General features: G+C 40.6%; 1 protein-coding gene across 19 annotated transcripts in view; it reads right to left on the bottom strand.

The window, feature by feature from the left end:
• Window positions 1–25,237, bottom strand: part of ENOX1 (ecto-NOX disulfide-thiol exchanger 1) — a 503,910-nt gene that overhangs the window by 50,770 nt on the left and 427,903 nt on the right. The window lies entirely within an intron of this gene.

Genomic DNA, 25,237 nt, shown 5'->3' with positions numbered 1-25,237 from the left:
AGCACAAGTGTGAATATGGGGCAAAATAAACCAGTTTGGTATGACTAGTGTGGAGACACTTAATTGTTTACACTTAATCTGGTTCAGTAACAAATGGTTCAGTTCTTTAGTGCAGACAAGGCCTTATATAAATATCCTAAAGCAGGATTTCTTGACATGGAGGTAGGGACCCGCATGGGCAATTGCAAATAGGTGTCAGGGGGTCATGACAACCTTGCCTTTCTGATATTGCTAAATGGGAGGACAGATGTGTAATGGCTGGGAGAAGAGTGCTGACGGGAAGGAGAGAAGTTGAGAACCACTGCCCAAGAGAAATGTCCTAAGAGAGACTTCAGAAAATGACCTATTACTGACAACAGATGTCAGCAATAATTCTCTTCCAACCCCACCACCTCAAACTAGTGTTGAAAACGGTTTAGCTGTGAATGAATTTTTGACCCTGATTCTGAAACTGTGCTACAGCCCTGACTTAACACGGAGTCATTCATTTTTTTCTGCAAGGGAGGTATCTACTCTTGACAGTTTCCTACCTGTGTCTCAGCAATGGTGCAGTCATACTGGTACAACTGATAGCATAAGCTGCAGTGGAGCTGAGATGCATGCATTTTGCTACCGAGTCACATATGGAGGTAAAAATGTCTGCTGAGCTCCACTAGAGAATCACCATTTCTGAAAACGGGCACAACATTTCTGAGTGTGGGAGGGCATAATGGTGAAAACAGTTTTGTTCTGTGTACATTAGCAGTTAATCATTTGACAGGGGCATAGTCAACAAGAGGTTATTTCCTAGTGAGATGAGGCCATAAATTGTTTCAATCACTCTTCATAGACTGGCTGCTAAATTTAGACATAGATATCAGTTTCTTCCCTAAAACCTAGTGAAAGGCAAAATTCTTAAGTTCTTCAATTGGCAAAACTCTATTGACTTCACAGCTTTTGCCCAGCAATGTTATAGAAACTGACGTGACTGTTTAATATTTATACTATGGTAGCACCCAGAGGTTCCAGTCAGGATTAAGGCCCTGTTATGCTAGGGAGTTTTGGCTAAGTAAAGCTTTTTGGATTTGGTCCCAAGAGAGAGGAAATGTGGAAACTCCACTCCTGCCTCCCTGAGAATTCCCTGGTTACGAGGAATCATTTAGACAGAGAAATGATGTCATAGAGCAAAATTATATAAAATACAAATGCTAAAAAAACACCCCCCCAAACAACAACCCAAAAAAACCCCCAAACAACAACCAACCTTGGCACTACAAGAACATTACTACATTTGCCGCACTGAAAGATACTGAAGTCATTTCCTTAGGAAGCTCGATTTGGCCCCTTTTCAATTTAGAATGGCATTTTTATTATCATAACTGATAGCAGGTGTTTGTGGAGAAATCGATTAGTATGCAGGGATGGAAATTACATTTGCCAAATGAATTGCACAGTCTGCAATATAAGCCTAAATTTGTATAGCAAAATGTGGAAGGCTATAAAGCATATACCAAGAACACTATTTAAATAAATTATCTGAGCATAAATATACATAAGGAAATGTGACAGCCATTATTTCAGCGATACTATTAACGTCCTGGAGAAGAACTTTACTCTTGGCAGTTCTTATACTTGGCAGCAACAATGGTCATTTGGCTTAGCAAAGTATGATGCAGTACTGTCTTCATTTTTGAACTGTGATATCACTATGCAATAGCTGTAATTAAAAAAAAAACCCTCCAAAATTCTATCTGCATTTTGTAACAGGAGCACAAATCTGATTAAATGATTTCAAGCTTGATATTACAGAATTTTTAATGGCGATCGACAGTAACAATATGGTTACTTTCCAGAGAATAAGAAATGATATATTAACACCACTTAACTTCAGGCCTCTCTTGAACAGACCTTACTGTATAAAGAGTCTCTTGTATCCTGCGTAATCGCACATAACATGAGTCAAAATCTTTGTCAAACTAGTTTGTTGCCTGAACAGGAGATCTCAATACATCATTAGCAATAAAAATACTTTACTTTTGACAGGACAAACCTTTCTTTGACCCAATTAATTTCTATTATTTTTCAAACAATACAAATATCTTATTGCAAATATAGTGTAGTCATTAAAATACACCTATAGGTTCATTGTTGCATCTAATTTGGCTCCTCCACAGCATCTCTCTGGAAGATTTAGCTGCAGCTACAGTATTGTTATATCAAATTAAATTGTTTTGAAAAGCATGTAATCATTCTTCCATGATAAAATTTACCCTCAAGAAATTGTTGTGAGGAGTCTAATGGACAACTAAGAGGATAGAATCTTTTTTCATAACAACCAAATAACTACATCTGAGCAAAACAGGCTAAGCAAACACAAACCTCCAGTCCAATAGAAAGTATTTTTCAAAATTTCCTCCTCTAATTCAGAGGCCTGAACCAAACTTTCAAATGTTGCAGTTTGGGACTTCTTTGCAGTGTACCGAGGCAACTAAATGTATACACTAGTACATTCATGCTGACCAACATACATCACTTTATGGTTAGCTAGAGTCATTACACAGTGCTATGCACCACCACTGCGTTAACCTTGACTTCGACACAGAAGCTTTAACCAGAGGGATAACCTCCTACTCTGTGAGGTACAGAAGGGACACTAATGCAACAGAACCTGGGAAGAATGTGCATCTCCTGTGCATCACCTAACCCAGCTTCAAGAGAAATCCCCAAAAGCTGTTGCAAAGATGGAAGGGACTGAGTTTGTAAATCTGTTGGCTTGTTATCTCGGATGGAGGTCAGGTGCTAGGGCTTCACAGCCTATCCTGGCTGGAATAACAGCTATAGACATTTCCACTGCCAGCGGGTATGTCGATACAGCCAGTGGCAGCAAGCCTCTGAGCCCAGGGCGACAAACTCAGGCTCACACTACTGCGATAAAAATAGCTGTGTAGATATTGCTTTGAAGTTGCAACTCGGGCTGGAGCTCGGACTCTGAAGCCCACTCTCTTCCTAGGCTTTGGAGCCCTAGCTCCAGCCTGAGCCACAAGGTTTACATAGGTTTCAGAGTAACAGCCGTGTTAGTCTGTATTCGCAAAAAGAAAAGGAGTACTCGTGGCACCTTAGAGACTAACCAATTTATTTGAGCATAAGCTTTCGTGAGCTACAGCTCACTTCATCGGATGCATACTGTGGAAAATACAGAAGATGTTTGTTTTTATACACAAAAATCATGAAAAAATGGGTGTTTATCACTACAAAAGGTTTTCTCTCCCCCCACCCCACTCTCCTGCTGGTAATAGCTTATGTAAAGTGATCGCTCTCCTTACAATGTGTATGATAATCAAGGTGGGCCATTTCCAGCACAAATCCAGGGTTTAACAAGAACGTCTGAGGAAGGGGGGGGGTTAGGAAAACAAGGGGAAATAGGTTACCTTGCATAATGACTTAGCCACTCCCAGTCTCTATTCAAGCCTAAGTTAATTGTATCCAATTTGCAAATGAATTCCAATTCAGCAGTCTCTCGCTGGAGTCTGGATTTGAAGTTTTTCTGTTGTAATATCGCAACTTTCATGTCTGTAATCGCATGACCAGAGAGATTGAAGTGTTCGCCGACTGGTTTATGAATGTTATAATTGACATCTGATTTGTGTCCATTTATTCTTTTACGTAGAGACTATCCAGTTTGACCAATGTACATGGCAGAGGGGCATTGCTGGCACATGATGGCATATATCACATTGGTAGATGTGCAGGTGAACGAGCCTCTGATAGTGTGGCTGATGTTATTAGGCCCTGTGATGGTGTCCCCTGAATAGATATGTGGGCACAGTTAGCAACGGGCTTTGTTGCAAGGATAGGTTCCTGGGTTAGTGGTTCTGTTGTGTGGTATGTGGTTGCTGGTGAGTATTCGCTTCAGGTTGGGGGGCTGTCTGTAGGCAAGGACTGGCCTGTCTCTCAAGATTTGTGAGAGAGTTGGGTCATCCTTCAGGATAGGTTGTAGATCCTTGATAATGCGTTGGAGGGGTTTTAGTTGGGGGCTGAAGGTGACGGCTAGTGGTGTTCTGTTATTTTCTTTGTTAGGCCTGTCCTATAGTAGGTGACTTCTGGGAACTCTTCTGGCTCTATCAATCTGTTTCTTCACTTCAGCAGGCGGGTACTGTAGTTGTAAGAATGCTTGATAGAGATCTTGTAGGTGTTTGTCTCTGTCTGAGGGGTTGGAGCAAATGTGGTTGTATCACAGAGCTTGGCTGTAGACAATGGATCGTGTGGTGTGGTCAGGGTGAAAGCTGGAGGCATGCAGGTAGGAATAGTGGTCAGTAGGTTTCTGGTATAGGGTAGTGTTTATGTGACCATCATTTATTAGCACTGTAGTGTCCAGGAAGAGGATCTCTTGTGTGGACTGGACCAGGCTGAGGTTGATGGTGGGATGGAAATTGTTGAAATCATGGTGGAATTCCTCAAGAGCTTCTTTTCCATGGGTCCAGATGATGAAGATGTCATCAATATAGCACAAGTAGAGTAGGGGCGTTAGGGGACGAGAGCTGAGGAAGCGTTGTTCTAAGTCAGCCATAAAAATGTTGGCATACTGTGGGGCCATGCGGGTACCCATAGCAGTGCCACTGATTTGAAGGTATACATTGTTCCCAAATGTAAAATAGTTATGTGTAAGGACAAAGTCACAAAGTTCAGCCACCAGGTTAGCCGTGACATTATCGGGGATAGTGTTCTTGACGGCTTGTAGTCCATCTTTGTGTGGAATGTTGGTGTAGAGGGCTTCTACATCCATAGTGGCCAGGATGGTGTTATCAGGAAGATCACCGATGGATTGTAGTTTCCTCAGGAAGTCAGTGGTGTCTCAAAGGTAGCTGGGAGTGCTGGTAGCGTAGGGCCTGAGGAGGGAGTCTACATAGCCGGACAATCCTGCTGTCAGGGTGCCAATGCCTGAGATGATGGGGCGCCCAGGATTTCCAGGTTTATGGATCTTGGGTAGTAGATAGAATATCCCAGGTCGGGGTTCCAGGGGTGTGTCTGTGCGGATTTCATCTTGTGCTTTTTCAGGGAGTTGTAATGCTGTAGTTTCTTTTAGTAACTCTCAGTGGGATCAGAGGGTAATGGCTTGTGAAAGTGGTGTTGGAGAGCTGCCAAGCAGCCTCTTGTTCATATTCCGACCTATTCATGATGACAACAGCACCTCCTTTGTCAGCCTTTTTGATTATGATGTCAGAGTTGTTTCTGACACTGTGGATGGCATTGTGTTCTGCACGGCTGAGGTTGTGGGGAAAGTGATGCTGCTTTTCCACAATTTCAGCCTGTGCAAGTCGGCAGAAGATTTACATAGCTACTTTTAGAATGCAGGGTGAGCCTCAAAAGCCCGGGTCTGTTGACCCGGGCCCAGAGGCTCACCGCCATGGCCTGTGTAGACATGTGGCCCTGGTGGAATACTCCTTCCCCTCCTCTCTCCCTGGATATGTTCAGCCCATTTACTGGAGCTGGGTGCCTGGGAGAGGATTTGAGGCTTAGTGTGCAATGCTGCTGACTGCTGTTTGGCAACTCGGCTGAACAAGAACCCATTAAACATTGTAAGAATCACCTGCAAGTGACAAAACTGGTTGCCAGTTCAAGTGACAGGTATAAGCAATGCTACAGAGTATTTGCTATCCTCATCAAAGTTATTAGAAGCTAGTTACAAGGAGGCTTGTGAAGTCTGCATTAATCTTTAGCTACCTGACCCAGACAGCTAACCCTCCATGCCTAAACATTTTATTCTGAGCTGTATATTATCACCTTCAGAGTTTTAAGAATAACTTTTGGGCAACGATCAAGTAACACACACTGTTTGAACAGTTACAAGTGACTCTTTACCACAGGAAACAACATGCTTTCTGTTCTTTCAGAAACATATGAGAGCTTATAATACTTGTGACCATGAACAGTTCTTGTCACTTAGCACAATCTCAATATTCAATCATTATTTGTAATTCAACAGTACTAATAAGTCCCAATCAGAGCTGGTGCCCCATTGTTCTAGGCATTGGACAAATACACAGGAAGCCATGGTCCAGGTCCCAAAGTGCTTGCAAACTAATTGAAGACAAGGCACAACAGATGAATGTTACAGACAATAAGAGGAAATGGGGGAGGGAAGATGAGGGTAACAGTAGTAAGATCATGAATTACACAGGATACCTTGAGGGGTCCAAATCATATTAAAAATTGTAAAGAACACAAGAACATAAGAACAGCCATACTGGGTCAGACCAAAGGTCCATCTAGCCCATCTTCTGACAGTGGCCAATGCCAGGAACCCCAGAGGGAATGAACAGAACAGGTAATCACCAAGTGATCCATTCCAAGCTTCTGGAAAACAGAGCCTAGGGACACCTTCCCAGCTCATCCTGGCTAATAGCCATTGATGGACCTAGCCTCCATGAACTTCTCTAGTTCTTTTTTGAACCCTGTTATAGTCTTGGCCTTCACAATATCCTCTGGCAAGGAGCTCCACAGGTTGACTGTGCGTTGTGTGAAAAAATAATCCTTTTGTTTGTTCTAAACCTGCTGCCTATACATTTCATTTGGTGACCCCTCATTTGTGTGTTATGAGAAGGAATAAATAACATTTCCTTATTTACTTTCTCCATACCAGTCACGATTTTATTGACCTCTATAATGTCCACCCTTAGTCGTTTCTTTTTCCAAGCTGAAAAGTCTCAGTTTTATTAATCTCTCCTCATACGGAAGCCATTCCATACCACTAATAATTTTTATTGCCCTTTTCGGAACCTTTTCCAATTCCAATGTATCTTTTTTGAGATGGGGCGACCACTTCTGCACACAGTATCCAATACGTGAGCATACCATGGATTTATATAGAGGAAATATGATATTTTCTGTCTTATTATCTATCCCTTTCTTAACGATCCCCAACATTTTGTTTGATTTTTTGACTGCCGCTGCACACTGAGTGGATGTTTTCAGAGAACTATCCACAATGACTCCAAGATCTCTTTCTTGAGTGGTAACAGCTAATTTAGACCCCATCATTTTATATGTATAGTTGGGATTATATTTTCCAATGTGCATTACTTTGCATTTATCAATATGGAATTTCATCTGCCACTTTGTTGCTCAGTCACCAAGTTTTGTGAGATCCTTTGGTAGCTCTTCGCAGTGTGCTTGGGACTTAACTATCTTGAGTAGTTTTGTATCATCTGCAAATTTTGCCACCTCACGGTTTACCTCTTTTTCCAGATAATTTATGAATATGTTGATAGGACTGGTCCCAGTGCAGACCCCTGGAGGACACCACTATTTATCTCTCTCCATTCTGAAAACTGATCATTTGTTCTTGCCCTTTGTTTCCTATCTTTTAACCAGTTACCAATCCATGAGAGGACCTTCCCTCTTATCCCATGACAGCTTACTTTGCTTAAGAGCCTTTGGTGAAGGACTTTGTCTTGTTACCCCCAGTGGTCCTTCACCAAGCCATGAATAGTAAATAACTATTTGTAGGCTTCATGCTAGCAGTGAGTCTTGAGGAGGAATCGAACAAGGAGAATGCAGTGGGATGATTATGTAATGGCTAGTGGCCAAGGCAGGGTAGGGGGCAACCGCAGGTAGCTAGGAGGTGAATCACTGTCAGAGGCAATTCAGGGCAATGGTCTGAGTTCTAACAGGCGTCAGTAGCTGGAAGATCCAATCCAAGGGGCCAGGGCAGTAAATTAGGGAGGCGAGGTCAGGCAAGGCAGCAGCGCAGGGCTAGGCAAGGCTGTCTAGGCACCAACCCAGGAAATGGTCTGTTGCTCAGACAGCTTCTTCTGCCTGTCTCTATATAGTCCATGTATCCAATGAGAAGGCTATCTGTCCAACCAATCACGTGCCTGAGGTGTGGCTGCTGTGACTCTGTAGGCCTTTAGCCTTAAGGTTGTTGGTCAGGAGTGGTGGTTCAGTGTGTTGCCATGGTGCAGCAGCTAAGAATGTCAGCTAGGATGTCCAATCTATTAGAATTCTTTGAGTGTCAACAAGCATGTGGACAAGCGTGATCCAGTGGACATAATGTACTTGGACTTGCAGAAAGCCTATAACAAGGTCCCTCAATGAAGGCTCTTAAGCAAAGTAAAGAGTAATGGGATAAGAGGAAAGGTCCTCTCATGTCCAATAAGAGAAAGAATAACCCTCTTACCTTTTCGGGGGGATCAGGTCAACTATACTGACATCTATGACATATGTCTCTACTTGTGTGTTTTATGAACAGGTTGTATTAGTTAATTTTTGGTTGTTATTTTAGTTGGTATGCTATTTCTATTACATTTGACTTACCAAAATGTAATAATAGACAATGGAGTCCATGTGTAATGAGCCATACCCTGTGACACCATGTCCACTTTGTATTCATACTGTCTCTTTACTGGTCATTTCCAATCATTAGAGATGGTTGAAAACGATAACAATTTTCTGTGAAAAATTTTGGTTTTTTTTTCCATTGAAAACTGAATTTTTTAAGAACATTGACATTTGGGAAATTTCAACCAACCAACTGTATACTTTGGTCTTACATTGCTCATTCATCAATCATTAATCATCATCATCATCATCACTCCCATAACCGCATTGGTCATTGGGGCACCATCACTGATGAGCAATCAACCATTTGTCTCCACCCCTGACGATTGTGCGTCAGTGCTTCAGTCTCCGCGAAGTCCATTCCTATCCACTCTTCTATGTTGTCAATCTATCTCTTCTTCTGTCTACCTCTTCTCTTCTCCTGTACTGTCCCTTGGAGGATGATCTTGGATAGGCCAGATGATCTTGTTACATAGCCGTACCAGTTCAGCTTGCGCTTTTTCATGGTCGTCAGGAGGTCTTCATATGACCCAGCTCATTGGGTGATGATCTTGCGGACCTCTTCGTTAGTGATGTGGTCAAAGTAGGAGATGCCCAGGATTTTATGGAAGTATCTCATTTTTACTAACTGGATTTTCCATTCAAGTTCTTCCGTAAGGGTCGTATGCATACAGAAAAATGGAGATGACTAATGCATGCAGCAGTTTCAGTTTGGATTCCAGGGAGATGTTCTTATTTCTCCAAATTGGCTTTAGCTTTGCCACTGCTGCTGCTATTTGTGCAGTTCTTGCCCGAATTTCTGCCTTGGATCCTTCATCAGTGATGATTGCCCCCAAATACTTGAACTGTTTCCCTGTCTCCAGCTCTTGTCCACTGACAGTGATATGTGAGCTGATCCCATCACGTTTGTTTGTCATCAGCTTGGTTTTCTCTGCACTGTTTTCCATGCCATATTTTGTGGAGGTTTCATCCAATCATTTCACAAGGTTGGCAAGTTCATCTTTGCTGCTTGCCAGGCCATCAATGTCATCAGCAAACCGAAGATTTGAGATTGTTCACCCCGCAATGCTAACATTTTGGCATGCAGTTGTTTAATGGTAAGAATAAGCTTATAACCAACTTCTTCATGCTTGCCCAGAAAGCTTTGTGCAATACTCTGTCAAATGCCTTCTTGAAGTCAACGAAGATGTGGTAGATGTCTCACATAGAACACGAAGATTGAAAATCTGTTCTGTTGTACTTCTTCCAGCACAAAAGCCAGCCTGTTCTTCAGCAACGATATTCTCCACTTATGGCTTCAATCTGTTCAATATGACTTTCAACATCACTTTGCTGGGATGGCTAAGTAAGCTTATAGTCCGGTAATTCTGACACAATTTCAGGTTGCCTTTCTTTGGCAGAGTGAAGATTAGTGATTGTGTCCACGTGGAGGGCCACTCACCAGTCTGCCAGATCTTGTTGCAGATCTTGGTGAGTACATCTATTACTATTTCTCCTCCGAATTTCATCAGTTTGGCTGGGATGTTGTCAATACCTGTAGCCTTTTCATTCTTGAGTGATTTCACAGCTTCTTCACGTAGTATTGGAAATTCATCCTCCTCTGTTGAATCTGGGCTGTCTAAGACACTAGAATCTCTATTTGTCAAGTGGTTGTATAGATCAGAGCAGTAGTTTGTTCACCTTTTGATGATGTCCCTTTCTTCTGTAAGACTGTTCCGTTCTCTGTCTTGAATTGCTTACTGCTACAAGTATCTAGTGTCTGGCTCACTCGTGGCGCTTCCATTTAAAATGAACAGTTAGCAGCTTTTCTTAAGAGTTTGTGGAAACAATATTTTCCTGAGGAAAAAAATGGTTGGGCTTGACAGCTCAGAGTTTCCCTGTGTCTCTCTACAGAGATTTTTCTAAGTGTTTATTGTTTTTAAGTTTTTCTTATAGTATTTGCCTGCTTTGAATCTCAAGCTTATTATGAAGCCAATCCTTACGTGCATACTTGCCTACTTTCAGACACTGCATGAGTCTTACACTTTGGGGGGGATTACGTAAGCCCTCAAGACTTTAGCCAATGTCTCAGATGTAATTGCCACTATTGAGCCACTGGCACTAACCAGAACAGAGTAATAACTAAAGAATTGGTTCTGTCCAGGCAGGATGCCAAAGGGACAGTTCTGGAGCCTTACAGCATCTGGATTCTGCTAACGTCAGTGTCATATCTTCCCAATTTAACAATGTAAGTATTAAAAATTTCATTTCATGCTATTAAAAAACGTAGAGAAATCCCACTGTTATTATAATTGTTATTTATGTAGTTGGGTATCCTGGAGCACTTACAATGTGCTAGGTGCTGTCCATAGCAACAAGCAGGCACAATCCCTGCCCCGAAGAACTTTCCATCAGAGAAGCAAAGCACACAAAGTTTGGAGATAGAAGTACACAAATATCAGTCATCCCCATCAGGCCCTCTCTCTAGCTAGTGCTGGCAAAACAAAGCAGGCAGCGAGCGATGCAATGAGAGATAAAAGCAGATCAGCAGGGAGGGGCAAACTTGGGGAGGGTCTGGAGAGCAGAAGTCAGATTAGAGAGAATCCAAGAGGCAGTTCGAAGAAAGGAACTCAAAGCAGTGGTTGCTGTTGGCATGCTCAATGACTTTAGAAGTGGAGGAAGATGAAGTAGTAGACTTTATTCTTTACATCCATCCCAAACTATCACAGCTTGTGGACTTTGAAATTTCATTCAACTCAGAGAAATAGTAGGCAAGGTCTCATGGAAAGACCAATTAGGAAGAAAAGGAGTCGAAGGGGGCTGGCAGTTCCTAAAAGATATAATACTAGAGACTTAACATCAACCTATTCTGATGCAGAGGAAAGGTAAGAAGAGCCACCCTAGGCTTTTTAGCTATCTAAAAAACAAAAGGGATACATACAGGAAATGGAAGAGGAATATCACCGAAGAAATATACGTGGGAATAGCACAAACATGTAGGGACAAAATCAGGAAAGCCAAGGCAAAGAATGAGTTACAGCTGGCAAGGAATGTTAGAGACAACAAGAAGGGGTTCTACAAATATGTCAGACAAAAAAGAAAGGTCAGGGATGGTATGGGCTACTCAATGGAGAAGGTGAGCTAGTAACGGAAGATGTTAGGAAGGCAGAGTTGCTCAGTGCCTACTTTGCTTCAGTCGTCTCACAAAAAATAACATGTGACTGGATGACTAGTGAAGTTACCATAAACAATAAAGGAGAAGGGATGCAGACCAGGATAAATAAAGAACATGTCAGAGATCTTCTGACCAATTTGAATGAATTCAAATCAGCAGGGCCCGAAGCTAGTCACCTGAGGGTACTGAAAGAATTAGCTGAAGAAATCTCAGAGCCACTGGCAATAATATTTGCAAACTCATGGATGACAGAAGAGGTCCCAGAAGACTAGAGAAGGGCTAATGTAGGGCCCATATTTAAAAAGGGGGAAAAGGAGGAGCCAGGGAACTATAGACCAGTCAGCCTGACTTCAATACCTGGGAATCTACTAAAGCAATGTATAAAACATTCAATTTGCAAATACCTGGAGGATGAACGGGTGATTACTAGCAGCCAGCTTGGATTTACCAAGAACAAATCATGCCAAATAATTTCCATTTCCATTTTTGACAGGGTAACTGGTTTGGTAGATAGGGGGAAATGCAGTGGACATAATATACCTGGACTTCAGCAAGGTTTTTGACACAGTTCCACATAACATTCTGATAAGTAAGCTGGAAAAATGCCGGCTTGGTGGAACTGCCATTAAGTAGATACATAATTGGTTAAACAACCTCAAACAAAGAGTAACTATTAATCAAATGATGTCAGAATGGACCAAGGTCTCAACTGGGATTCCATAGGGATTTGTTCTTGGTCCAGTGTTATATAACATCTTGATTAATTACCTGGATGTACGAATAGAAAGCATACTGATCAAATTTGCAGATGACACTAAGCAAGCTGGGAGGGTTGCCAAAACTTTGGAGGATAGAGCTAAGATTCAGCAGGATCCTGATAAACTTCAGAACTGGGCTGTCGATAACAAAATGAAATTCAACAGAGACAAAGGTAAGGTGCTACACTTAGGGAAGAAAAACCAAATGAACAAATACAGAATGACAGATAGCTGGCTTAGCAGCAGCACTGCTGAAAAGGATCTGGGGGTTGTGGTGGATCACATCCTCAACATGAGTCAGTAATGCAATGCAGTTGCAAAAAAACCCAAAAAATGAAATTTTAGATTGTATTAACAGAGGCAGAGCATGCAAGTCATGGGAGATGATAATACTGCTCTACTTGGCACTAGTGAGGTCTCAGCTGGAGTACTGTGTGTCGAGAAACTGGAAAGAATCCAGAAGCAAGCAACAAAGATGATCAAAGGGACGGAATGCGAGCCATACAAGCAAAGGCTGAAGGAACTGGGTACGTTTAGTTTGGAAAAGTGGAGATTAAGCGGGGACATGATAGTGGTCTTCAAATACTTTAAAGGCTGGCATAAAAAAAGATGAGGAAAAGTTGTTCTCTCTTGTCATAGAGGACAGGACAAGAGGCAATGGGTTCAAACTACAGCATAGCAGATTTAGATTAAATTCTGGAAAAATTTCCTAACTGTAAGAACAGTAGGACAATGGAACAGACTGCCCAGGGAAGCTGTGGAGTCTTTGCTGGAGGTTTTCAAAAGGAGGCTGGATAGCCATCTGTCTTGGATGGTTTAGACGCAACAAATCCTGCATCTTTGCAGGTGGTTAGATTAGATGATCCTTGCGGTCCCTTCTCACCCTATTAGTCTGTAATCTCCACTGGCTGCCAGTTCAGTTCTGAATAAAATTCCAGGTGCTGGTCACCTATCTATACTGCCCAAACAGATCCAGTTATCTCACATACCTTTTCCGATGCCCCACCATGACAACTGTTCTCAGAAAGCAAGTTTCACCTATATATTCCTTGTGTGTAGATCAAGACAGTCAGGGGCAGGCATTGTTGGTGGTGTGCTCATGCTTCCAGTATCTGATCCTACAAGAAATAAATCTGAGTCCCAGCGTAAGGGATGTTTATATACCACAGTGATTATCACCTTATAAATACTTCTGATAATAAATAAATAATAGCAATATGATTACTACATTGAATTCTCTGGTAAATGCCTCTTCCTACTGTTAGGAAACAGAAAGGAAATAGATTGTATCATCCTTTATACTTTAAGAAAATGATCTCGTGGAAGCTTGAAAACTGCAAAATAACTAGCGAAAATATAATTAGCACTCTTGTCAAGGTTCCTCCCCCACTCTGAACTCTAGGGTACAGATGTAGGGACCTGCATGAAAAACCTCCTAAGCTTATCTTTACCAGCTTAGGTCAAAACTTCCCCAAGGTACAAAATATTCCACCCTTTGTCCTTGGATTGGCCGCTACCACCACCAAACTAATACTGGTTACTGGGGAAGAGCTGTTTGGACGTGTCTTTCCCCCCAAAATACTTCCCAAAACCTTGCACCCCACTTCCTGGACAAGGTTTGGTAAAAAGCCTCACCAATTTGCATAGGTGACCACAGACCCAAACCCTTGGATCTGAGAACAATGAAAAAGCATTCTGTTTTCTTACAAGAAGACTTTTAATAAAAATAGAAGTAGATAGAAATAAAGAAATCTCCCCTGTAAAATCAGGATGGTGGATACCTTACAGGGTAATTAGATTCAAAACATAGAGAACCCCTCTAGGCAAAACCTTAAGTTACAAAAAAGATACACAGACAGAAATAGTTATTCTATTCAGCACAGTTCTTTTCTCAGCCATTTAAAGAAATCATAATCTAACACGTACCTAGCTAGATTACTTACTAAAAGTTCTAAGACTCCATTCCTGGTCTATCCCCGGCCAAGACAGAATATAGACAGACCCACAGACCCTTTGTTTCTCTCCCTCCTCCCAGCTTTTGAAAGTATCTTGTCTCCTCATTGGTCATTTTGGTCAGGTGCCAGCGAGGTTACCTTTAGCTTCTTAACCCTTTACAGGTGAGAGGAGCTTTCCCCTGGCCAGGGGGGATTTCAAAGGGGTTTACCCTTCCCTTTATATTTATGACACAGCGTAAGAGATGTTTATATACCACAGTGATGATCACCTTATAAATACTTCTGATAATAAATAAATAATAGCAATATGATTACTACATTGAATTCTCTGGTAAATGCCTCTTCCTACTGTTAGGAAACAGAAAGGAAATAGATTGTATCGTCCTTTATACTTTAAGAAAATGATCTCGTGGAAGCTTGAAAACTGCAAAATAACTAGCGAAAATATAATTAGCACTATATATGTCTATATAAAGTAAATTCAGGCAATTACCAGCTATTCTAGCACTATGCAAATTTTGATTTTCACCTTCAGACACAATATAACTAAACTATAATCCGTTACTGAAATATTTCAAAACTGGATGCAGTTATTTGCAAAGACAGGGAGGGAGTAGAGGAGTAGGGGGCAGAAAAGAGGACGCTTATGGTCCATTCGGGTCTAATAACAAAACCTTGGCAAGAAGCTGTTGGCAAACACTGGCACTGCAGTAGATTCAGAATGAAATGAGAGTCAGTGTTGCCAACTCTTGAGATTTTATCATGAGACTCATGATATTTGCTGTTTTCTTTAAAGCTCCAGCTCCTGGAGGCAAGTGATTATGTGAGAATCTCAGCTTTATGTTTCAAGACTCCAAGGCTGCAGTGACCCAAGTACTAAATGCTCAAATGCCAGAAGGCAAATAAAAACACCTTTTTGGGGGGTAATTATGATTTTTAAGCCAATTTCGTTATATTTGGGGGGCTCAGATGTGATTTTTGAAGATCTGGGGTTGGCAATACTGAGACAGACTGAGAGGAAAAACCAAAGGAAGAACTGAATTTATGTGCTGCAGATTTTAAATTCCACATATAATGGGAGGCTGGGAGGAATTGATGATAATACCAGGGTCTCTCCCTAGACTTGGTAATAGTCATTACTACCCAGAAGTTTTTTTAGTTCTGAGAGGAATTTGACATCCTTCCTTTTTGCTTCTCTTTTCCCCCAGCATTTCTACCATAGACCAAGTGAGTCACAACTACTGTACTTAACTTGGGCTTGCAAGATAGCGTTTATTAATCTCTTTTTTATTCCCACCTCTCCTCAGTTGTTTATTTTTTGTTTTTCCTACACACTTATTCTGATAACACTCAGCTGTCCGCCACCTTTATTAAGCTTTCTTTGCTCATTCATTCTCTCAGCCTGTCTTGATCAGGTAAACTATGGCTTCGTCTTAACCTCCTTCATCCAATTATCTCAAAGGTGGAAGTGCTTCATTCAGACAAAGAGCGCATCCTCATACAACACCTTCTCCAAAATATGTCTCTCGACTCAGATCTCCTCTTTGCTTTACCTTCCATAACCTTGGCGTCAACACTGACTTTTGCTTTCCTTGCCTCCCACGTCTGCAAGTCACCACCGCTACCACATGGTATGTACATACAACTAGCTGCAGTACTGCTCAATCCTCATTCTAGCTACTCTTGTTTAGACTATTGCATCTCCTTCCTTTTAGCCTCTGAGTCCCATCTTTGTGTGCCCAGAGTGTTTTCATCTGCCTTCTTACTCCTATCAAGTGTTACCACATCACCCTATCCTCAAGCATAAGCTCTTGTTCTTTTTTTTAGGATCCATCAGTTCAGAACTGCCCTTCTCATTGCTTCTAACCATCGCTCTGTCCTTCCCTGACACCTAGAACATATTGATTGTATTGTTGCCTCTAAGCTTCTCTCTCCTTGTGTTAATGCCCTGATAACTGAATGCTTTAATTTATTCATACAATCTCTTTGAACCACTATTTCTTTGTAATTTAGACTATCTGTACTCTTTGCTGTCCTGCATTATTTCACTCTTCAAAATGTTTTAGGATAGAGGAGTTTTATCGGGGACACTATGCAACATGTCTGCTCTCTCCTTCCCTTCCTCCTTGCACCTTTTTTCTTCTCATTGTCATCTCCTTTCCTCATTTTGACCCTCTTACTTTTCTCCCCTTTTCCCTATTCACTTTCTCCTTGTTCCTCCAACACTCTTTCATCATTTAGCCATTGCTTTCTGCCCCTCCTTTTCTTCTCCACTCTACTGCCCCTTCTCTGTCCCTCCCTGCCTGCCTCCTTCAGCTCTTGATCCACTGGTCCTATCCCTTTGTTCGTTTGTACACCCCAGCTCCCCAGTATTTCCAGGTGTTTCCTTCTTCTCCCCTCAGCTGTATCCTTTTAATTGAAGATTCTTCCCATTCCCCTATGTCCCATAAATAATTATTGTCTTGTTGCTTTTTTGTTTTTTTTGTTTTTTTCAGCAATATTACATTGAATTTTTAAAATGTACCTTTAGAATTTGGAAGGCACTCACCATCTAGTCATTACAATTTAAAAATAAGTCAAATTTGGGGCCTAAACTACTTGCCACATCTCTTTGGAGCCCTTATACCCTGTAACTTATATCATTTCCAAAAAAATTAATGAAAAAGAGTCCCAGCTCCCGCCCCGCTGCTTGGAATGATTTGTTTTCAGTTTCTGATAAGGTTAAGTCTTCAGATGGCAATGTTTTATTCTTAAAAGTATATGCTTGAAAAACTTCTGCAAGTGCTTAAAGCACCAGTTAAGTGCTATTAATCAAACACTAAATAGCCTTAAACAGTTCTGCCTCTTTTCTAATTGAGAAAGAGCTATTTAGACAAATTTATGAAGTGACCTTGCTTGAATTAAAGATGCCAGTGATGAAGCAGACTTCTGCCTATATTCAATGTTTTGAAAAAAATCACTATATTCCTCTAATAGTGAAAATTAATAAGAAGCTGTTTGGTCTGAGAAGGGAAGAAGTGAGTTCATTGTAAGACAAGCTCGTGTTACTGGAATCTGTTAAATGGCACTGGTGATTCAGTAGACAACACTCTTTCCTGAGTCAGTATTGAACCAATGTGCCTACGTGGTGTTAGTGGTACTTTGTCATCGGAAGTGCTGCCTTTTGAAACAGATGTAAAACAAGCGCTCCTGACCACACTAGTGAGCACTGTACAGCCCTTGACATCTCTTGCCCCGTCTCAAAATATACAGTTTAAATAAATGTAGAGGGGCAACAATTGGTAAGACATACCAATAATATAATCTGGTATATTCAAACATTCTGCAGTAGTAAGGGCTGCCATTGGAAACTTCTCAGGAGCTTAAATACTGCTCCTAATTTTAATCGGAGTTAAAGAAATATTCTTATGTACACTTTGTTTTACAAAATAAAAACGACCAGATCCTATTCCTTGGACATGAAATGGGGGCAAGTTCAGATCCATTGAAACACAACATGTGGCTTGGGAGCTGCAGGAGAAGGCGTAAACCCAGGAAGACTGTCACTGTTGCTCTGAAACCAACTTCACGATATCCATCTTTACCTGGCCATACGCCTTAGAGAATGCAGGTTTGGTGTGAGTCTATTGGGTGACTGTAGTGTTTTAACTTGTTCTGATTCATAGTAGAAAAGGTCTGTTCACATAAAGGGAAGCACAAACAGCCTTCTTGCAAAATTCTGGTATATCTCAAATAGCAGGCATTTATATTCATTAACTGAGCTTACTTCACGACCTTGAATTTGACTGGAGTGATATTTAAGTCAATTAATGAAACTGAAATTTGTCCATTCTAGTTTGGATTCAGGTGAAAACGGGTCTATAAAAAACATGAATATTTTTTGTCCTTTTGAAATATTTTGAACAGTTGCTCAAATGCATCTTTCAGTTTCTTGAATTGTTCAGCACAGGGATGATTGTCATGCTCACAAAGTAGTTCTAGAGCTTTTGTTGGTAAATTGAAAAAGTCATTCCAGGGAAGCTGTCCAGGGAAAAGCTTGCTGCTGCAAGCAAAGCCCTCCCCTGCCCCGCACACACTCCAGCGCTCAATTCCATTCCCATTTTTTGCACTTTGAGGGCTTACAAACAAAGATAACCACTCCCCTTCAAAGTTTAAGGGTATCTGAAAAGTCATATTTTGCAAACTATTGAGAAATAAAAAGTGGCTACAAACTTGTAAAGAGTGGAGCCCCAGACAGACTGGAGACCCTTGGAGGGAATGGAGACCTTAGCGAGCCTTTCAAAGAGTAAGAAACCAAGAAGAGTTAACATCAGAACAAGACTTCTATAAGGTTTCCTGCTTGGCTGCTGCTGGAAGCCCAGATCTTCTCAGCCTTTCTGCACATACTCATTATAGTCTTCTCATTCCACATACTCTCACTGGCATTCCCTTCAATACACCGAAGCCAAGGAAAGTTCAGGAACCACAGTCAAGTGCCTTCTACTTCTGGCCTGCATGATATTTAACCTCTCCCGCTTAGTTTTATTAGCCAATTTACCTTAAAATAGTACAACATGCAAATCCAGATTTTGATGCCGAAATACATGCATTCAAGTATGAAAATTGGGCCCTTCAAAATTCACTAGATCCAAACAGAGGAAAAGAATATTGTACTGAGCTCCATATATCAATACAGAGAGCCAAGAAATTCCAGTACATAAAGCCTACCGTTATCCTCCCAAACCCAAAAAGACAATACAAAATACTGAACAGACCCTCCCAAGAACTCAGTCTTGTAGTCATGAGAGTTGTGAGAGAGCAGCGAGTTGTGAGCCACTAGGAGGCTTGTTGAATATGGTGCTTAGTTACGACTGATCCAACAAGCTGAACTAAGAGAAGAGAGGTTTCAGAGTAGCAGCCGTGTTAGTCTGTATTCGCAAAAAGAAAAGGAGTACTTGTGGCACCTTAGAGACTAACACATTTATTTGAGCATAAGCTTTCGTGAGCTACAGCATCCAATGAAGCGAGCTGTAACTCACAAAAGCTTATGCTCAAATAAATGTGTTAGTCTCTAAGGTGCCACAAGTACTTCTTTTCTTTCTTTAAGAGAAGAGAGTGGTGCTGCAGGTTGATGACCCAGCAAAACTATTGTACTCATTATAATCACTAACATGGAGCAGCTGGCTACAAGACAGACCATTTCAGAGGCACGTTGTGAAACTCCTCAGTCAGCTGTCTGGCCCTCCTGACTTTCCCAGCCTCCATTTTTTCCTTAAGTGCAGCCCCTCAGTGCACTTGAGTGAACCAGCTCCTGGCAGGCAGTTGGAATAACTGAAAATCCCAACAATGTTAACCATGCACATAACTTGCATTCCTGGATTACTCTTACATGCCTTCACCCTTACTACATCCCGCCTCCACCCCATCATGCCCACTTTCCCTCTTCCTCACTCTCTGTTCAGCCTGGGTGCAGAGATTTGCTGACTCTGTTGAGCACCAGGCACATTTGTCCACATTGCAGAAGCAACACTGCACATACAGATGTCAAGCAAAAGCTGAGTGCTAGCTCTTTGTTCCTCCATGATTCTTTCAGCAATGCTCAGAAGCTAGCAGGATCAAGCATTACCACAGCATATCTTGAAGCCACTGAATAAAATGTGATGAGAACAATGACTGGCGGATAATATAACAGAATAGAGCATTTAATACCATTTCCCACATTCCCCCTCATCTATTAAGAAGTGGGAGCTCAGAAAAATCACCTCTCAGAGCTCAGAAAAATCCAAGAGGCCAAAGCAGCCATATAGTGAACATAGAAAAAGACCAGTTCAGAAACAGCTGAGCTGAAGTAGCAACTGGCCGAGGCCTGCAAACATGGAGATCTTCAAAAGCCATTGTTTAAGATGGACACTTGGCAACTCTAAAAGCAATGCAAAAATCACAGAGGGGTATACAAGCCACTGAAAGACATGTTAGAAACCACTGCGTATATGACTTAAAAATTGCAATGCACCAAATTTATGGAACACTAAATAAATAAATTAAAAAATAATCAGCTATTCTTTCATGAAAAAGGGAGAATTTTACAGCGGTTCAAAGCCCTAATCTGAACCTCCAGAATGTGTGTTGTCAAAGCTTCCAGCAATACCTTTCTTTTAACAGAGAAAAATCTTAACCTTTTTAGGAATAAGAAAAATACCATAGGAATAGAGTTCTTTGAACCATATGTATAAACTAGTGGGGACGAAGAGTAAAACAGTATGTCCAGTTCCTGAAGTTGTGATTTGACTTCCAACACAGCTTTCCCCTCCTCCTCTTCACTATGTAACTGTAATTTAAAAAACAGTCACTCACCTTGAAGCAGCATTTTACCTCTTTGCTATTTGGCTTTAAAAACCAAATACTTCAATGTATAGGTCCCAGATATGATTTGAAATGTACATGAGGCTTTAGTAGATATGGATTTTTCTTTGGACAGTCTTCAAGCCAACACTAAAGAACTGGGAATCTTGAAACACCTCAGAATCCAAAATATCTGAAGTTCATTTATCAAAACAAACAACAGCATCACTAAGTCTTGGTAGCTTTGGGAATTTCAAATGTCACCCAGTTCTGAATGCTAGCCATGCTTGCTAAATTCTTAACTCTTGGAATTCTAGCATTTCTCAAACTGCAGGCCAGATGAATGTATAGGGAGATGGAATCTGCAGTCTTTGAAGAGATAAGCCTTCAAACACTTTGGAGATCTTAGTCGGCCTTGCATGTCTCATGATCCAACAGTGCCCTTCCCTGGTCTGTAGCTTTGAGTTTAAAATCTGTGCTTGGAGACTTAGAACAATTCCATTTACTTTCCATGCTATGCTACAGATTACCAGGGGTTTCATGGGTGAGAGCTGTATATATTGCAGATTTAAACTTCAGTCAGCTAGCTTCTAAATCTCCACCTTGAGAAGTATTTGTAAGGCTCTCTGACAGCTGCAGATCTTGAGTTAGAAAGGATTCTCAAGCTCAACAAAGCATGCAGTGCAGACTAATAAAGAAGAAAACCAAAGTCCTAGAGCTTAGTTTAAATTAAAAATATTAAAAGAATTGTTAACAAAATAGTAACACAATAATTAGAAAACTGAAAGTCAAATGGAACTACTCCTAAAGATGCCAAAGATGCCTGTGATTTGTGGCATATGCAATTCATAGCCTGTCATAACCATGGGGGTAGCCTAAATTCCTCCTTACCTGTCAGGGGTTAAGAAGCTCAAGTAACCTGGTTGGCATCTGACCAAAGAACCAATGGGGACAAAAGATACTTTCAAATCTGGTGCAGGGGGAGAGATTTTGTTTTGGATTCTTTGTTTCTGTGGTTGTTTGCTTTTGGGACTAAGAGGGACTGGACATCAATCCATGTTCTCCAAATCTTTCTAAACAAGTCTCTCTTATTTCAAACTTGTAAGTAACAGCCAGGCAAGGCGTATTAGTTTATCTTTGACAGGTTTCAGAGTAGCAGCCGTGTTAGTCTGTATTCGCAAAAAGAAAAGGAGTACTTGTGGCACCTTAGAGACTAACCAATTTATTTGAGCATAAGCTTTCGTGAGCTTCATCGGATGCCGATGAAGTGAGCTGTAGTTCACGAAAGCTTATGCTCAAATAAATTTGTTAGTCTCTAAGGTGCCACAAGTACTCCTTTTCTTTTTTAGTTTATCTTTGTTTTCTCAACTTGTGAATTTTCCCTTTGCTAGAGGGAGGTTTATCCCTGTTTTGTTGTAACTTTGAAACTAAGGCTAGAGGGGGTTCCTCTGTGCTCTTTGAATTTTCTGCTACTCTGTAAGGTTAACTACCAACCTAAGTTTACAGAGGTGATTCTTTTTTCCTTTTTCTCTTTAAATAAAATCCTTCTTTTTAAGAACCTGACTGATTTTTCCATTGTTCTAAGACCCAGGGGTTTGGGTCTGTAGTCCCTTTGTAACCAATTGGTGAGGATATATGCTCAAATCTTCCCCAGGAAAGGGGTGTAGGCTTGGGGGAATATTTTGGGGGGAATAGAACTCCAAGTGGTCCTTTCCCTGATTGTTTGTTAAATCACTTGGTGGTGGCAGCGATGCCAAGGCAAAAAAGGAATCTGTGCCTTGGGGAAGTTTTAACCTAAGCTGGTAAGAATAACTGGGGTGGGGGGTCTTTCATGCAGGTCCCCACATCTGTACGCCAGAGTACAGAGTGGGGAAAGAACCCTGACATGGCCAAAGCCCAACTTTTTTAGTTTTAGAAATAGGTCTTATTCTAGTAAAGTGTAAATGCAGTTAGGGGCCGAGGCACAAAAGCTTTATATCGGACAAAGTGTTCTAACAAAGATCACTTTCCACAGAGGGTGGAGTGTAATTGGGAAAATGATGCTAATAAAGGCTGTATGAGGTTGGGAGGAAGCTGAAAACAGCATATGTTCCACTATTGTCTCTTATTGATTTTGCTGCCAACATCCCACTTCAACAACATTACGGTTGCATTTCAAGATTCTTAATGGAGGGGTATGGAAAAAAATCAATATGCACAGCCTGCTTCGGCTCCCATCGAAGAGAATGGGAGTTTTGTTATTAACTGCAATGAGAGCAGAACACGGCTCATTCTGTGTCTTTCTACTTCCAACAAGGCTACATCTACTGCTTATTTTGTGTTTTCAGAAGGTGAGCTCCTACTGTTTAAATAGGGCATTTCAGTGCCAGACTGTAACTCTATGTATTCAAATATGTTGCCCTGCTATATTAAACCTAATGAAAAATTATGGCTTGTATCCTGAGCTGTGAAAGTTGCAGTAAAAGGTATAGGATTTGAAATAAATTCTGAGAACAAAACCATTTCTTTTTAGAAAATATGTTCATGAAGATATAAAGCAAACAAAAACATTTTAATTTGACATTTACTCTTGTAAAAATGTTCTCTTTTACTTTTAACTTGTACCAACTATAGCTTTACTAATAAATTAACAGAAAAACCTTAAAAGAGAATTCATGAAAAGACATAAATGATTTTCGTTTATTTGGGACACCCACAAAATCTCTTTTCTACTATTTTTGAATGCAATTTTGCAAAAAGTGAAATATCCTAATATTGGCTCAGGAAATTATATTAACTCTTTTCATTCCAGCATTGTGCTGTTAATTTTGCTCCAGCACAATCTGAAAATTTATTTTAACATGCTGTCAAAATTAGACACTAAGGTTGTCAATAAAATGACACTAAAATAAATGTAAATTTGGATTGCTGTCATAAGTGGCTGCTTGGTTTTGTGAAGATGTTAGGTTGCTATAGCATTTTCCAAAGCAATTTTGCATCTTATTACATAAATAATCCCTCAGTGTGCTTAAAGCTTCCTAAACAACAGGATTAAATCTATTCTCATATGTAATGATCCTGCATCAAACCTTATCAGTATGAAATACCCAGAAAACATAATAAAACGTAATCTAGATAATAGCCTTTCTGGCAGTTGAAAGGCATCAAAGCACCACAGACTTTACCACAGTGCAGATTTCAGTTAACTGGTCATTTTCTCCAAATCCTTATTAGGTAAATATTTTTGAAAGTTATGCTTTCTTTTAAAAACAAAAGTATGGCTATTAACCCCTTCATTGATGTGTTGTACTATAGCAGAATGTGGCTCTGGTCCTGGGCTGAGGAAATGTTAATGTTGCAGAGGAACATACCTGATACATGGAACAGGACATTTGTTATGTTTTACCAAAAAACAAACAAAAAACATGCAGGTTTGGCAATCTCCTCTGGCCCTGATGCAGCAAAATACATATGCAGGCCTAACTCTAAGCATGGGAACGGTTCTATTGAAGTTAATGGGACTGCTCACATGCTTCAAGTTAGACGTGTGCTTAGAGACCTTCCTGAGTCAGGGCTTGTTTTTGTAAATGCTGTGGAAAAATGCAATATATATCAGTGTACAAAATCCTGTTAGAAAGCCCAGGTTTTGGTCTGCCTGATGAGTGGACCGAGCTCAGCTCCCAACTGGCATGCTGGGAAAAATACATATACAGACTTATTACCTGATAGAGGGAGTGAATATCTTGTCTTGCTCTCTTGTGATCATCTCTGATGGTCCCCTGGAGCACAAAGTCTCTAGTGGAAATTGTGTCCAGACTTTTTCCCCTCAAGAGAAAGCTGTTTTGATATACGCTTTTTGTGGGATAAATCCTCATCTATAATAAAGTACCTTTGTCTTGCTCCAAGAGCATAAAGGGGTATAAATTTCCCTTGTCCCCTATCCCCCGAGAACTTGGGAATTACCCTGATGTGCCTATAATTTAGTCCTTTATATTTCAAATATTGTTTTCTGTGCTGTTGCTTGTCAAAACCCCTTGGTAGAGTGAAAGAGGCAGGGTTTTATTACTAAATTCTATCTTCCTCCTCACATGCATATTAATTTATTATTTAGGGTTGCTTGTAAGTTTGGGTTGTTGATTACATAGAAATTTTATTGATTTATGTGAAGAAAAAAGGGCACTGACCCATTCATCTAAGGGTAATAAATGAGAATATTTACATGGTCTTTGTCAAAAGATATAAAGAAAGAAAAAGATTTTATGAAAACAATACTATTACTCTAACATTTGACCTAACAGTGGAAAGCAAGGAAACCAACAAGCAATAATAAAACAAACAAGTCAAAAATTGATGGTCTCAAGTAAAACCAAAATATCTGATTTACAAGAAAATGAAGGGAGAAACATCCAGTCCTTAGAAGTAGAATGAAGAGGGGAAAAACAAGAGGTTTTGAGAGGGGGAAGTCGGAAAAATAAAGTAAGAGCAGAAATAAGTTCCAAAATGTCACGCCTAAGAGATTTAGGTCTTGTTAATATTCACAATTGCACCAGTTTATCTACTCAACATTTTGCACCCATTTAACTAAATCAACTTAAAATCAGACCTTTTGTTAAACTTGTGCGACTGTGGATACAGACAAGGCCTGAGAAATGGCAAGAGAAGATTGAATCATGGCAAGAAGAATCAACATCAGCCAGGACACTTCTGCATTTTGGGGGGCTTTCCTTGATGATTTCTCATCCAAGTAGAGATCA

This window comes from Lepidochelys kempii, chromosome 1 (genome assembly GCF_965140265.1).
Source record: "Lepidochelys kempii isolate rLepKem1 chromosome 1, rLepKem1.hap2, whole genome shotgun sequence".
NCBI classification, from domain to species: Eukaryota; Metazoa; Chordata; order Testudines; family Cheloniidae; genus Lepidochelys; species Lepidochelys kempii.
This window is presented reverse-complemented; position numbering and strand designations above follow the sequence as displayed.